Here is a 12,957-nt window from a genome sequence, read left to right as displayed (position 1 = left end):
GGAGCGGCTGGTAGTTTCGAACCGCTGACCTTAAGGTTCACAGCCCGATTCGTAACCACTACGCTACCAGATAACATTACATACCTACATTTGTTCCTTTAAAGATAATGTAAAAGTGGCTTTTATAGAAAGCAAAATGTAGGTGCCAAAATCACATACATGAGAAGCCCAATGGAATGTGGTACCATTATCTTGATATTATACATACTTAGAATGTTTCTTTACAGTGGGTTTATTTAGTCATCATAAGACATTGTCACCCAACATTAATCATGTTGTGAAGCTGACAGAAAACAAACCTCTCAAAAAAAATGTAGCCCAGAAAATAATATCAGCATCTGACACGTGAAAAGAGCAATGAGGACTTCAGCATTTGATCCACACTCCTTTCTGCTGACACAGATACTTTTCGCCACAGGAGGGCTCCCATATGAAAAATGAAGAAAACTGTTAATAAAGAAGGGGTTTCCGGTGTGGTACTCTAGGATCAACATTGGACTGCTAACCACAAGGTTGAGGGTTCAAGCCCACCACACACTCAGTCGTAAACCCTAAATGGGGTCACTATGAGTTGGAATCGACTCAACGGTATTTGATAAAGAAACAAATCATAAAAATAGAGAGATAAAGCCAAACACATGGAAATGTGGCTAACACCGCTCTTGCTTCAAGCAGGAACACTAGATAGCTGGTTAAACTGACTATTTAGTATCATGTAGCCCAAAAAGGACTCATTCATTATGTAATTTTACCACTTGAACACTACCCAAACCCTTCAAAACCATCTGCACATGAATGCTGTACTTTTTGGTGCAAGTAAGAAACAGAGTTAGGTGTGGCTCAATAGCATTTTTAAAAAGAAAGACCTGAAACCTAGCCATCAATCAGTAAATGTAGTGATTCCCCAAATTTATCACACACATACCTTATGCCTAAGTGTCAGGCTGGGAATGCAAACTGGGACAAGTGAAGAGCTCTTTTTTGGCAAGATTAATATTCTACCTCTTTTTCTTCCTGAGTAGGCTGTTTTCATTGGGGGAAAACCTAATTTATTTTGAAGAACTTGATCTGGGCATCTCAGAGATGAGGAGGCTTGGGCCTGGGGGCTGATGGCAGGCCCCACCTTGGGATAACCAGGCTCCAGGTGCTCACAACTCTTGTTTCCAGACACTCTCCAGAGTAAAGAAGATGTCTGGCAAGTTGTCTGAAGAAATAAAGAGTTAGCCAAACCAACATCATTTGTGAAGCTATAAGTGAAAGTAGAAATGTTTTAATGAAGTTGCTGTAGATTCACTTCAAACTCATGGTCACCCTATGTGTGGAGGAGTAGAACTCTGCTCCCTAGGGTTTTCAATGGCTGATTTTTTTTGGAGGTAGATTACCAGACATTTTTTCCAAGGCATCTGTCGGTTCACACAAACCTCCAGCATTTTGTTAGTTAGTAAGCAAGCACATAGACAGATTCCACAACCTAACTGAAATAGAGTATCAGAGGTTTAATCTTAAAAAAAAAAAAAATGTGAATGCACATGATCTAGTTGGATGATTCAGGTAGACATTTAAATCTGCGGGTTTTAGTTTGTTCCATCTAGTTTTTAAGACATCTTCTTCCAGGTCTAATCTCTGCTTTTGTAAGTACTCAATCTTGTTTGGGGAAACAGACTCATTTTGATGTAACCAGCTGTCTGTCTTTCTCCACCAACTGGGAGGGAGTCCAACAGTTAGTATTTGACTCTTATTTCCCAAGTCCACAGGAAACCACTCTCCACGGCGATTCCATCGAATCCCCGTCATTGCCTTTCTGAGAGAATTCTGTGGTGCCAGGTCACAGCGGCCATCAGAAAAGTACATTCATTGGCAGCAAGGATGAGTCTAGATCCTTAGCGGTGATGTACATAGCCCTTTCTACCAGCACCCACATTTCTCCTGGGGTAAGAGCATAATTCAGTGACATAATGTCTCACCTTGGGTTTGTTTGTCTTGTCCATGTGGAGACCAATCCTATTTCTTATGATGACAGAGCTGCGGGCTCTGCCCTACATGAGCTTTATTTCTGCATCTGCTCATCATTTCACCCAGTCCACCTGTGAAATACATTTTTTCATAAAGGTGGACAGTGTAATCCGAAGCACTGTCTACAGATCTTCACAAGATTGAAATGGGTAGGTGAAGAGTGTGTGCGTGTGGTGCCACTTTTGTTGCAATCCATGGGTGTTCTGTTTGTGTTTTGGGTATTTTTTAGTACATTTACAAGCAGCTTTTGTGCTATCATCAGTACAGTCTGCAAACATCTTTCTGAAACTTGTGTTGCAGTCATTGCTATGAATTTGCCTGTAGTCTATTCTGAATCGACAAATCTGTTTTAATCTTCAGGTTCTCATTTTAAGCCAAGCATTTAATAAACTATAGTAGTGTGTTTAGATATCATGATGTAGATATGAAAGTACATGTGTGTATATAAACACGTATTTCTTATTTGTTATTTCTAGCTCTGATAATTTTAGAAAAAATAATATGTTGGTTACAGGGCTTAGCGAATGATCATGGGTATTAAACATAATGACATGTTTGTAGGCTTGTCTGTAATTCAGCTTCTATCTTGCTTTTAATGGAGTGTCATTTCATATGTCAAAAATGTAGACTATTTCGTATAGGTGAGGTCATACAAATTGTACAACATGAGCAACATAATTGATATCACTAAGTCATACATGTGAAAAACGTTGAATTGACAAACAGTAGGGCATAAGTGTTTTCATAACTATTGACAATGGAGAATATTCTCAGAGCACATGGTTTTTAAACATAGGATGTGCATTTTGTGGGCTATGTTTAGTTGCACTAACTGATTGCAGTCTCTGTTTGGAATCACTATTCTAGACCACTAGCCATTACTTGAACAAATGGAGCTTCTCCAACTGACCATTAATTGTTTAGCAAATTGCCTAGAGGCTGCATGCTCTTGTAGGGTTAATGAAAATATGAGATGAAGTTAACCACGAAGTTGGAGAGATCCTTTTCACGCACTGCCTTGCAAACAATGGTGTTACTGGGTCTGAAAATCTGTGACTGAAGACCAAAATGAGCTCTGCAATACGAATTAGTAGGCCAGAAACCTTAAGTGACAGGGCAGTCATTTCCTGAATGTCACTTTCTTGGAACTTCAGATTTGCCAGTTCACATTTGTTGTTCTCAACACATACATAGTGTTGAAAAGGGAGAAGGATGGTTTGGCATCAGATACATGGGAAAGAAGCATTGGCCTCCAACCTGGAATTGTTGTCTCAGGAAAGGGGTGTATGACCATGAGCTCCATCTGAGTCTTGCTCGAGTCGTGTGCACAAAACCTGCCCACTGTGGATACGGGGGCTAGGGGTGTCAGGGATGTTGCAGCTGCTGGATGGCTGTACTAGAAATCAAGGTACTACACGCATTCAAACACACACTTCATACAGTCAGAACCATACCAGGTACCCACATGTGGACTCTGATGACTTTTCTCATCTAAGTAGGAAGAACAAATGGCCACATAATAAAACTGCAATTGACCTTGGCTTCTGTCAACAATGAGAATGGTCGTGTACTAGAGGGGATCCCAGAGGGCTTGCTCTCTCAGCAGTCCAGAACCGGTGCCTCTCTAAGGGTGGGACTAGAGGCTGTGGACCCGGAGGAAGTCTGAAGTACCATGTGGCAAGTATTGTGGAGACTGTCTCAGTATGTGTGCAGTATGTGTTGTCCATGTGTGTATGGTGTGTAATGTCATATTTGGAAGTACAGTGTGATGCATGTGAGTATGACTGATGTGGTTTCGTACATACATGATTGTTGTATGTATGGTATGTGTATATTCTGCATGGTGGTATGCTGTGTATGTGTTGCTGTTGTTAATGCTGTCGAGTCAGTTCTGACCCATAATGACCCTGTATAGGGTCTTCAAGGAGCAACTGGTGATTTTGAACCATTGACCTTGTAGTTCAAATGGCTTTGCAGCCTGGTGCATTAACTCACAGTGCCACATCAAGACTTTGCTGTGTATGTGTATGCATGGGTATATGCAGTGTGCATGTTATGGGAGTGGATGTTATGTGGGGATGTATGCATGTGTGTATGTGGGGTGTGTGTAGCAGTATGTTTGTGAGTGGTTCATGTATGTTTATGTGTGCATGGTGGAAGTACGTGTGTGTTTTGTATATGGTATATGTGGTTGCCTGGTGTAGTATTTATTGCTTGTGCCTGATGTTTGTGTGTCTGTGACATTGATGTGGTGTAGATAGTATTTATGTGTGTGTTGTGTGTATTGTTTAGTATGTATATGTATGGGCCTGGTGTATATATACTGCTTGTGGTAAAGGTTGTGTGCTGTAAACTGCAAGTGTGGGACATGTATGTATGTGGCATGTGTGGGTGTATCATGGTGTGCACATGTGTGTTCAGTGCCTGTAGAATGAGTGTGCCATGTGGATGTTGTGTGAATGTGGTATGTGTGTATGTGTTGTGCATGCACATATGTGTTTATGTGTATGGCTTGTGTGTGCCACGAAGTGAAGAGTATATCTGGATGTGTGTAATGGTGTGTACATGTGTGTGCATAGTGCATGTGCAGTGGTGTGTGGTGCACTGTAGATGTGTGTGGTGTGGGTGTGTGGATGTGTGGCATGGCTTTTATATGTGTGCACATGTGTGTGCTATGGGTATGTGTGCAGGGTGTGGTTGGTATGTGTGTCAATGTGTCTCATCCTGTGTATATGTATGAATGTGTGCACATGGTATATATATATATATATATGGCTTTCATTAACATGAATGGACTAGTTCCATATTGCAACTGTGTACATGGACAAACCACAGCATCCTGGCTGGACATGCCTGCTTCCCTTTATAATATTTTGTAAAGAACGCCAATGTAACGGCAGCTGAATTCTGATATCTCCTGGACCATAAACCTTGGTTTCCTTGAGTAAGTGTCTAGAGCTGCTGCCCAGGTATTCACCTGGAAATGTCCTCTGACCTACCTGAGCCTCAGCTGATGAGTCTGTGTACAGGGGGCTGCCATGAGGACTGCCCGGGATTAGGTGTCCTGGAGAGCTCCATGGTGGGCTGTTTGGCCTAGTGGTGATGGTGATCCTGAAGGGACTGTTTTCACCTGTCTTTCTGACTGAGAACCCTCTGTCCACACCCATCACAAACCACACTTTTGCTATCCTTGGCTTTGCAGTGGCTCCTCACACAGGTCTTCACAGGAGTCATCAGCCTATGCTGATGTCTGGTCTCTCACACTCATGTCTGGTCTCTCACACTCAGCTGGGTTTCTGTCAACCCAGAAGAGCTCTAACATAAAAAATTGTCTACCTGATTTGCTACTTGTGGTCTTGCCCTACACTATGGAAGCAAGACAACCATTGCATTAGCCTCTCACTATGGACAGGGTAGATGCATCGCTGTGTTGCTCAAATGGTTAACATGCATGGCTTCTACCTGAACAGAAAGGGTGGTGATTCAAATCCACCCAGAGGCAGCTTGAAAGGAAAACTTGTTACCTACTTCTGAGAAATCAGCCAATGAAAACCCAGTGGAGCACAGTTCTCCTGTGACACACTTGGGGTCACTGAGTCAGAGTCCATTCAATGACAAATGGTTTTGCTACAGAGATGCAGCCTTAAAGCCAGGGACTGGAGTCTGTCCTCCCTTGCCCCTCAACTCTCCCTGGAGATACTACTATACCACATTTCTGCAGCTGTCCTCACACTCCATCCATACCCATGGCAGCGGCTGTCCTGGCCAACTCCCTATTCTTGGATGATGGGACTTCACAAGCTCATCTGCTCAGAGCTCATAGAGTTTGCATTATCCTACCCATTTCTCATTTCTAGACATATGTAGATGTGTTTTCAAGTTCTGCCTGAATTTCCTTTTAGAAAACCAAGTTCTAGTGTTGCCATACGTCCAGCCTTGTGTTTTTGTTTTAAGAGTTTATACGGTCACGGTCACATCTCAATTAAAAAGGAAGCCTAACACCGCCCACCCCCCCCCACACAAAACAAAACAAAACAAAAAACAACAGACAAAACACTGGATTTTCTGTAAGAACAATAGTCCCTGTTCCACAACAGGTCTTGCTTTTAAGTAAATGTGCACTTCATTCCATGCCACCGTGACCGTTGGCTCACCATTTTCACAGTTGTTGGGTGAGTGGATTTCCTCTGTAGTGTCGTGGACAGCCTCTGCCTGCCATGGATGGTGTTATCTGATCAAGAGAAGAGCGCCCTGTCTTTCAAATGCTCTGAGGGCCATGCCCTATGGGGAGGGGAAATAGATGGGAGATAAATACTTCAGGCATTCCTCATCACCACCACAAGGCCATGAGTGTGCAGAAAATCATTTCAATATTTCTGTGCACTCACAAAGGAGAGCAACATTCTCTTTTCATATTTAATAAAGATCTCCCCTGTCAGCTGCAGCTGGCGATAAGTGTAATATTCTTAAATGGTTAATCCAGGGATCACAGCTCAAGTGTTATGTGTGGGTTGAAGCAGGAAACCTATTCAGAGCCTCAGTGTGCATTTCAGAAACCCAAGGAAAAAAAAAATTATTATTATTTTTTTTTATTTGGCTTTTTCCTCTATCTTAAATGCTTTATTTTTCAAGGGTGAGATAAGGCCTGCTTCTTCACATAAAATTAGAGCTTCGCCATTCCTTCGCCCTTCTCTGCTCAGGAGAAGGTTCTGCCTGTGTACAGATGTCTCAGATTAAATTGTACCTCACAGTCCTTACAGAGCTCAGTACTAGATGAACTGCCAAAAGGGCCGTAGGCAAGAACTAAATTGCTTTGGTTTCAGTATACAGTGAATTTGGCTCAGACAGGCTGAATCGGTACATTAAATGCGAATCCCTCACAGATTTGAAAGCAGCCTTTAGCACAATTATTGACTGTGAGTGATGATTATGTCTAATTGAAGGAGACTTTTGCTACCTGTAGCTCGGTCGGAGTCTGCCAGACCCGCAGCTTGGCTCGGCCTCTTAATCCAATGTTCCAGCTTGAGCTGGGTGATTGGAGCAGAATCCTGAAGTGTGTACACATGGTCGATATACTTTAATAAACTTTACAGGTTCAGTAACGAGGTTGAGGATATAATTCAATTTTTTAATTTAAGAAAGGAAAATGGCTAACAAGGATGTTGGGCTCCCATAATGTATTAGTTCACCCCATGCAGGGAGTGCTGGGGGCAGGGAGTCTGTGCAGCCACTCTAGGATTGGCTGCCCTCCTGGCTGGAGGAAGGCTCTCCCCCAGGCCCACCCTGTTTACTGACTATGGGGAGGACCAGCTTTCAGCAAATGCAGGAGGAAAACAAAATAATGTGACAACTGTGAATTTTCGTTATGGGATATGACAATAATGATAGGTTTCTTCACTGATTCTGCCTGCCCTGCCCATACCCAGCTCATCCTAACTCTCTTCCACAGCCCAGAATCCAGTCATGCCAGGCTCGGGATATGACTTAATCCTCCTCCAAAGTTATTGATTTTGTTCAGTGAAGTAAAGTCAGTTTCCTCATGGGTCTTGCAATTACAGTCTTATTTCTAGTGTTCTTTGAAATGGAAACCCACACTCACATACACACCTCACATACATACACATGGACACATACATACCACTAGATCTTGTTATTATGTTGGCTGTGAATGTCTGTTTTCTCAAGATATGTGCACACACACACGTATGCACACTACAGACACATATATACCACACACATGCATAACCACACCACAGTGCACACACATCACATGTATGCATCTGTATGCACATCAATCATACATACACACACCTCATATATGCATGCATGTACATACTCATATGCCTACATATATAAACAGCATACACATACCTACAAGTGTATAAACATCTACACATGTCCATCATATAATAGTTAGGGTTTTGTGTTACATGGTCTAGGCCAGGATTTCCACAGGTTTAGCATTTGGGATGTACTTATTCCCATGGTGAAGAAACCTAGTACAGGCACAGTTAGTTTTATGATTGGCTATGATGCCTCCTTGGGGGTGAGGCCTCCTCCCAATATAATGGATTTGTAGGAGGGACTTCTTATCTTCTGCTGCTGGGGACCTGGAACTTTGCAATTGTAAACTCCTTCCTTGTTAAAAAATTTCCCTTTATACATGTACATATATATGCTTGCCTGGTTTTGCTTCTCTAGAAAACCCAGCCTAAGAGACCCCAGATCTTGTCAATATCTGTAAATGTCTCTTTTCCCAAGTCATATACACACACCTCAGACATACACACGCACAAAATCACATACCACAAACACCACACATGTGCACACTGAACATACATGTGCACACCTAAATATGCAAAGCACACATGTTCACATCTTTCACATAGGTACATGTACACACCACTACACCCACATACACAACACAATACACATTCCATACATACATGTACACATGCACACATGCGCCACTCATACTACCACATAGTACATATTCTACATGTACATATACATATACACCATTATCACATGCTTACAAAATATACACCAAACACACATATATGAAACATACATAGACACTGCCAAACTCATCACATACATGCATGTACACTCTACCACATACACACAATAGACATGTCATGCACACACATACACACACCAATAACATAACACACTTATATACATACTGACAATTTTCTAGTTGGCATAAGTTCACTTAAATGAGCAGTTATAGTTGTTGTTGTCTTGTGCCGTGGAGTCAATTCCGACTCATAGTGACCCTGTACAGGGTTTCTGAGGCTGTAAATCTTTACGGGAGCAGAAAGCCTCATCTTTCTCCAGTGGAAGAGCTGGTAGTTTCTAACTGCTGACCTTGTGGTTCACAGCCCGATTCGTTACCACTACACTACCATGTTGGGCCACTTGATATTATTTTAGAAATCATTTTATATTAGGATTTGTAAACAACTTCCTTTCCTTCACCGAGAACTCAAAGCTACTCTGTGCCTCCACTTGAAATAATTCCTTGAAACTTTTGCAATCACATAAGCAGGACTGTTTACTATGAAGTTTTCTTGTAAGGAATGGGCCACTGTCATCATGGACTTGTGTTAATATTTTTTCAAATTGAAGAGTATTTATTAGAGTAATGACAAAATAAACAAAACAGGTCTACTAAGGATTGCATTGGCCCAGGAATGAATCCCATCAACAGAAAATCTGGTCAAACTTGTATCCAGCACCAAAGACAAATAAGCCTTTGGTCATTTGCACAGCTAGTAAATCCCAGATCCGCTTGGGCTGTCTCACACACCCAAGTGCAGCCCTGGACCTTGTTGTAGTTGTACTGATGAAGACTTGCTCTGGACGTCTGCTGAAGTTCAGAAGAGGGCTGGGGCATGCTGGATCCCTAGATACAAATGAAACCAGTGTGTGTGATGTGTTTTCCTCTCTTATGATATCCCAAAATGAAGCACTATTCAGAAGTTTGCAGGTTCACAATGAGACAATGGTTACGCATCTGTCTTCACCACCACTCCGTCTTTTTAAAGAGCTGCATGAGATCATTTTGGAAGGCAGAAAGGTGCTACGTATTTGCCAGATGTTCTTGGAAAAATCTCTTTAATCAGAATCTCAGACTGTTCATGTGAAAAATATCTACCCAGCATACATTGGAGTTGATGCCTGGTGTATCTGTGGTCAAGAATGTGACTTCTAATCAAAAGGTCAGTTGTACAAATTCACCCAGTATTTCTGATAAAGAAAGACCTGGGGATCTGTTTCTGTAGATCGCATCCTATAAAACCCTATGGAGCAATTCTGGTCTGTCCTATAGTGTCAGTATGTGTTGGGATGAACTCGAAAGCACACAATATGACATGTTTCAAAGTGAACTTGAAACACAGAGTAGACAGGGATAGGCAACTTGGACATTGGCTATCCAAAATGGGGGGGGGGGGGGCTACAAAGGCAAGAAGTGACTGGCTTACAAGATTTCAAGAGGGAACCTAGATCCAGAGGGCATGGAGGAAGGTGGAATCTCCACTGAGTAGTATCCAATCTGTCTAGGCAGGACTGATTGAAGGAAATACAGATAGGTCTCTTGTGATACAAGGGTGCATAATTGTTACCAGGACTGATTGTGAAGGTTGTAAATGTAAAAGTAGACTTTTTGTGGCAAGGAGGGGAGTGCTTAACTTTGTAGTCTAGGAGCGGAGGTCCCTGGAACCATGAAGGGGGAAGAGTGGAGAGCGGAACCCTACCCAGAGAGGCAGCAATCCCCAAGATGAAGGCAGAGATGATGATGTGGAGAGATGGAGCAGCTGGGGACTCAGGACCCAGGGAGGAAGAGGGGCTGTGTGCTGACGACCGAGGGGGAGGCTGGTGGGTGGGGGTGGGGAAACAGGCTTATAGGATGTACCCTTTTGTTGATTGGTGACACGTGGCGGGGATTGTAAGCATGGCAATGAAACAATATACAATAGGATGAATGTAAAACTGATGTTCTCCCATGTAAACTTCACATAATTCACAATAAAACTTAAAAAAAAAATAAAGTGAATATGAAAACCAAATAAAACATTCTTATAATTAGAAACTTCAAAAACCAAACATGCAAAGTACAGGGCAAACAACTGTACAGTGTTATCATATGTGATTTCTCATCCATTTGGCCAGCAACAAATGAACACAGCATGCCCAATATATCCCATGTCCTGGTAAATTTCAAAGGGGCTCTTTTTTTCCATGGGGGAAAGATGAGACTTTCTGCTCCTGTAAAGATTTATAGCTTCCGACATCAACATATACAGGGTTGCTATGAGTTGGAACTGACTCCTTGGCACACCACTGCCAGCACCATCTTAGGTTGGGTTCTCTAAAGAAGCAAAACCAGTGAAATTTATGTATTTATATAAAAAGTAGTATATAGCAAGGAAATTAGTCACAATTGTAGAGGTAGGAAAGTCTCTTGTCTGGGTCTGATGAGCCAACATCACCAGGCAGGGAAGTTCAGTAGGCAGGCAGTTCCAACAGACAGACGGGTCTGAAAATTCTGTCAGACAGGCAGGTAGGCAAATAACAGAGCAGGCCACTGGCTCAAGTCCAAAGAAGCAAGGTTGGAGGATGAAGCCAGACCCAGCAAAAAGCAAGCCAACTTTGCCTGAGCGTCCATTATATCAGAAGCAGGCCACACCCCGAGGAAACATCCTTTCAACTGATTGGCTACTCAGAGCCATTCATCATAGAATTAAGTATGCCTGCTCACAGCCAATCATCATAAGGTTAACTTCACTATTTTAAATTTCACCATAGGGATCATCACATCTCTACTGCCAAACCACTTGGAATCCAGCTTAGTTAAGTTAACGTAAAACCTTAACTATCACAGAGAACTATAGTTGTTATCAAATTAACTGCCACTCATGGGGTCCCCATGTACAGAAAAAGATATTGCCTCATCCTGTTCCATCTTCAGACCCATTTGTATCTTTGAATCCACTGTTAAGGTCACTCTGTATTTTGAATGAGTTCCAACCTAAAGGTGATCCCTGGGTGGTGGAAATGGGGAAGCATTTGGCTACAGACCAGAAGGCTGGCGGTTCGAATCCACACAAAGGTGCACTGGAAGTATGACCTGGCGAACTACTTCTGAATGAGCAGAGTCATTGGAAACTCTATGCATCAGAGATTTGTTCTGAAATACATGAGGCTTACTAAGTCAGAATCATCTAGCGAGCAACTGGGTTGTTTTGTCAAACCTACAAGGCTTAGACTTCAGCACTATATTAGACCCTATTTTGCTGTGGTCCTTAGGTTTTCATTGGCTAATTTTTGGAAGTAGATTGCCAGGTCTTTCTTACTAATCTATGTTAGTCTGAAAGCTCTGCTGAAACTTGTCAGCCCTGGTTGACCATGCTAGCATCTGAAATACTAGTGATACCGCTTCCAGCATTACAACCACATACAAGTCAACACATGACTACACAGTGACAGGTGGGTGATGGAGAAGTAGCCTAAATTCAGATTTCCAATACGCATGAAATCTGAGAAGGAACCATGCCAGGTGCTCAAATAACTGATGGCAAGCCCACATATGATCCTGACATTTTGAAGCTCACATACATTGTGTAGTGCAATGAAACATATTTAAATTAAACGGAATTCTACTAAAAAAGTTTGGAAATGGATAAGGTTGATGACAAGACAACGTAAAGAACGTAGTTGATTATTCAGTGTGAAGACTGCTGAAATGGCAAATATTTTCACTCTATGTGATTTGTCACAATAAAAAATACATTGAGTTCCAGGGGTTAAGAGGCAGACCATCCTTCCAAGTGGAGAATCCCAGAAATTCTATTGCCAGAGAGAAGGCAATAAAACCCTGGAAACTTCTCCATTTTCCTGTTCTATCTCACTACACTCATCTGCTTATACTTGTATTTGGCTAACTCCTAATTTTGTTGAATATGAGGTTGCTTACAATGAACAAAAAGCTGTTACAAGAACCTTTAAAACTCAATTGAGTCAAGATGAAAACATGATTTTCTTAGGAAAGTTCTATCATCCCATAGTACTTCTTTTGTTTGAGGGAAATGTGCTGATTGTTAAGATACTGGATTTCTTAAACAGCCTGCTGTGTGCTTTCATGGCCTTATCACAAAAATAGTTTAGCCATTGATTTTTGGAATTATTCATATTATTAAAAAAGTACAAAACCCTTTTCACCTTGGGCATCGTAAGCACAGGACTTCTAAACATGATGCCTGGAAGAGGATTGAACTTCTGAACTAAGAGATAACCCATGCTTTGAATTACTGCCCCCGTAGCTGAAACTTCTGTAACTAGCTGTTCCTGAAACCCCGCCTCAGTCAAGAATTTCCAGAAAAACACAGCCAGCAACGAATATAGATTTCCAAAAGTTTGTGAAAAAAAAAAAAAAAAAAA

The sequence above is a fragment of the Chrysochloris asiatica genome, unplaced genomic scaffold (genome assembly GCF_000296735.1).
Source record: "Chrysochloris asiatica unplaced genomic scaffold, ChrAsi1.0 scaffold00195, whole genome shotgun sequence".
In the NCBI taxonomy this organism is placed as follows: domain Eukaryota; kingdom Metazoa; phylum Chordata; class Mammalia; order Afrosoricida; family Chrysochloridae; genus Chrysochloris; species Chrysochloris asiatica.
This window is presented reverse-complemented; position numbering follows the sequence as displayed.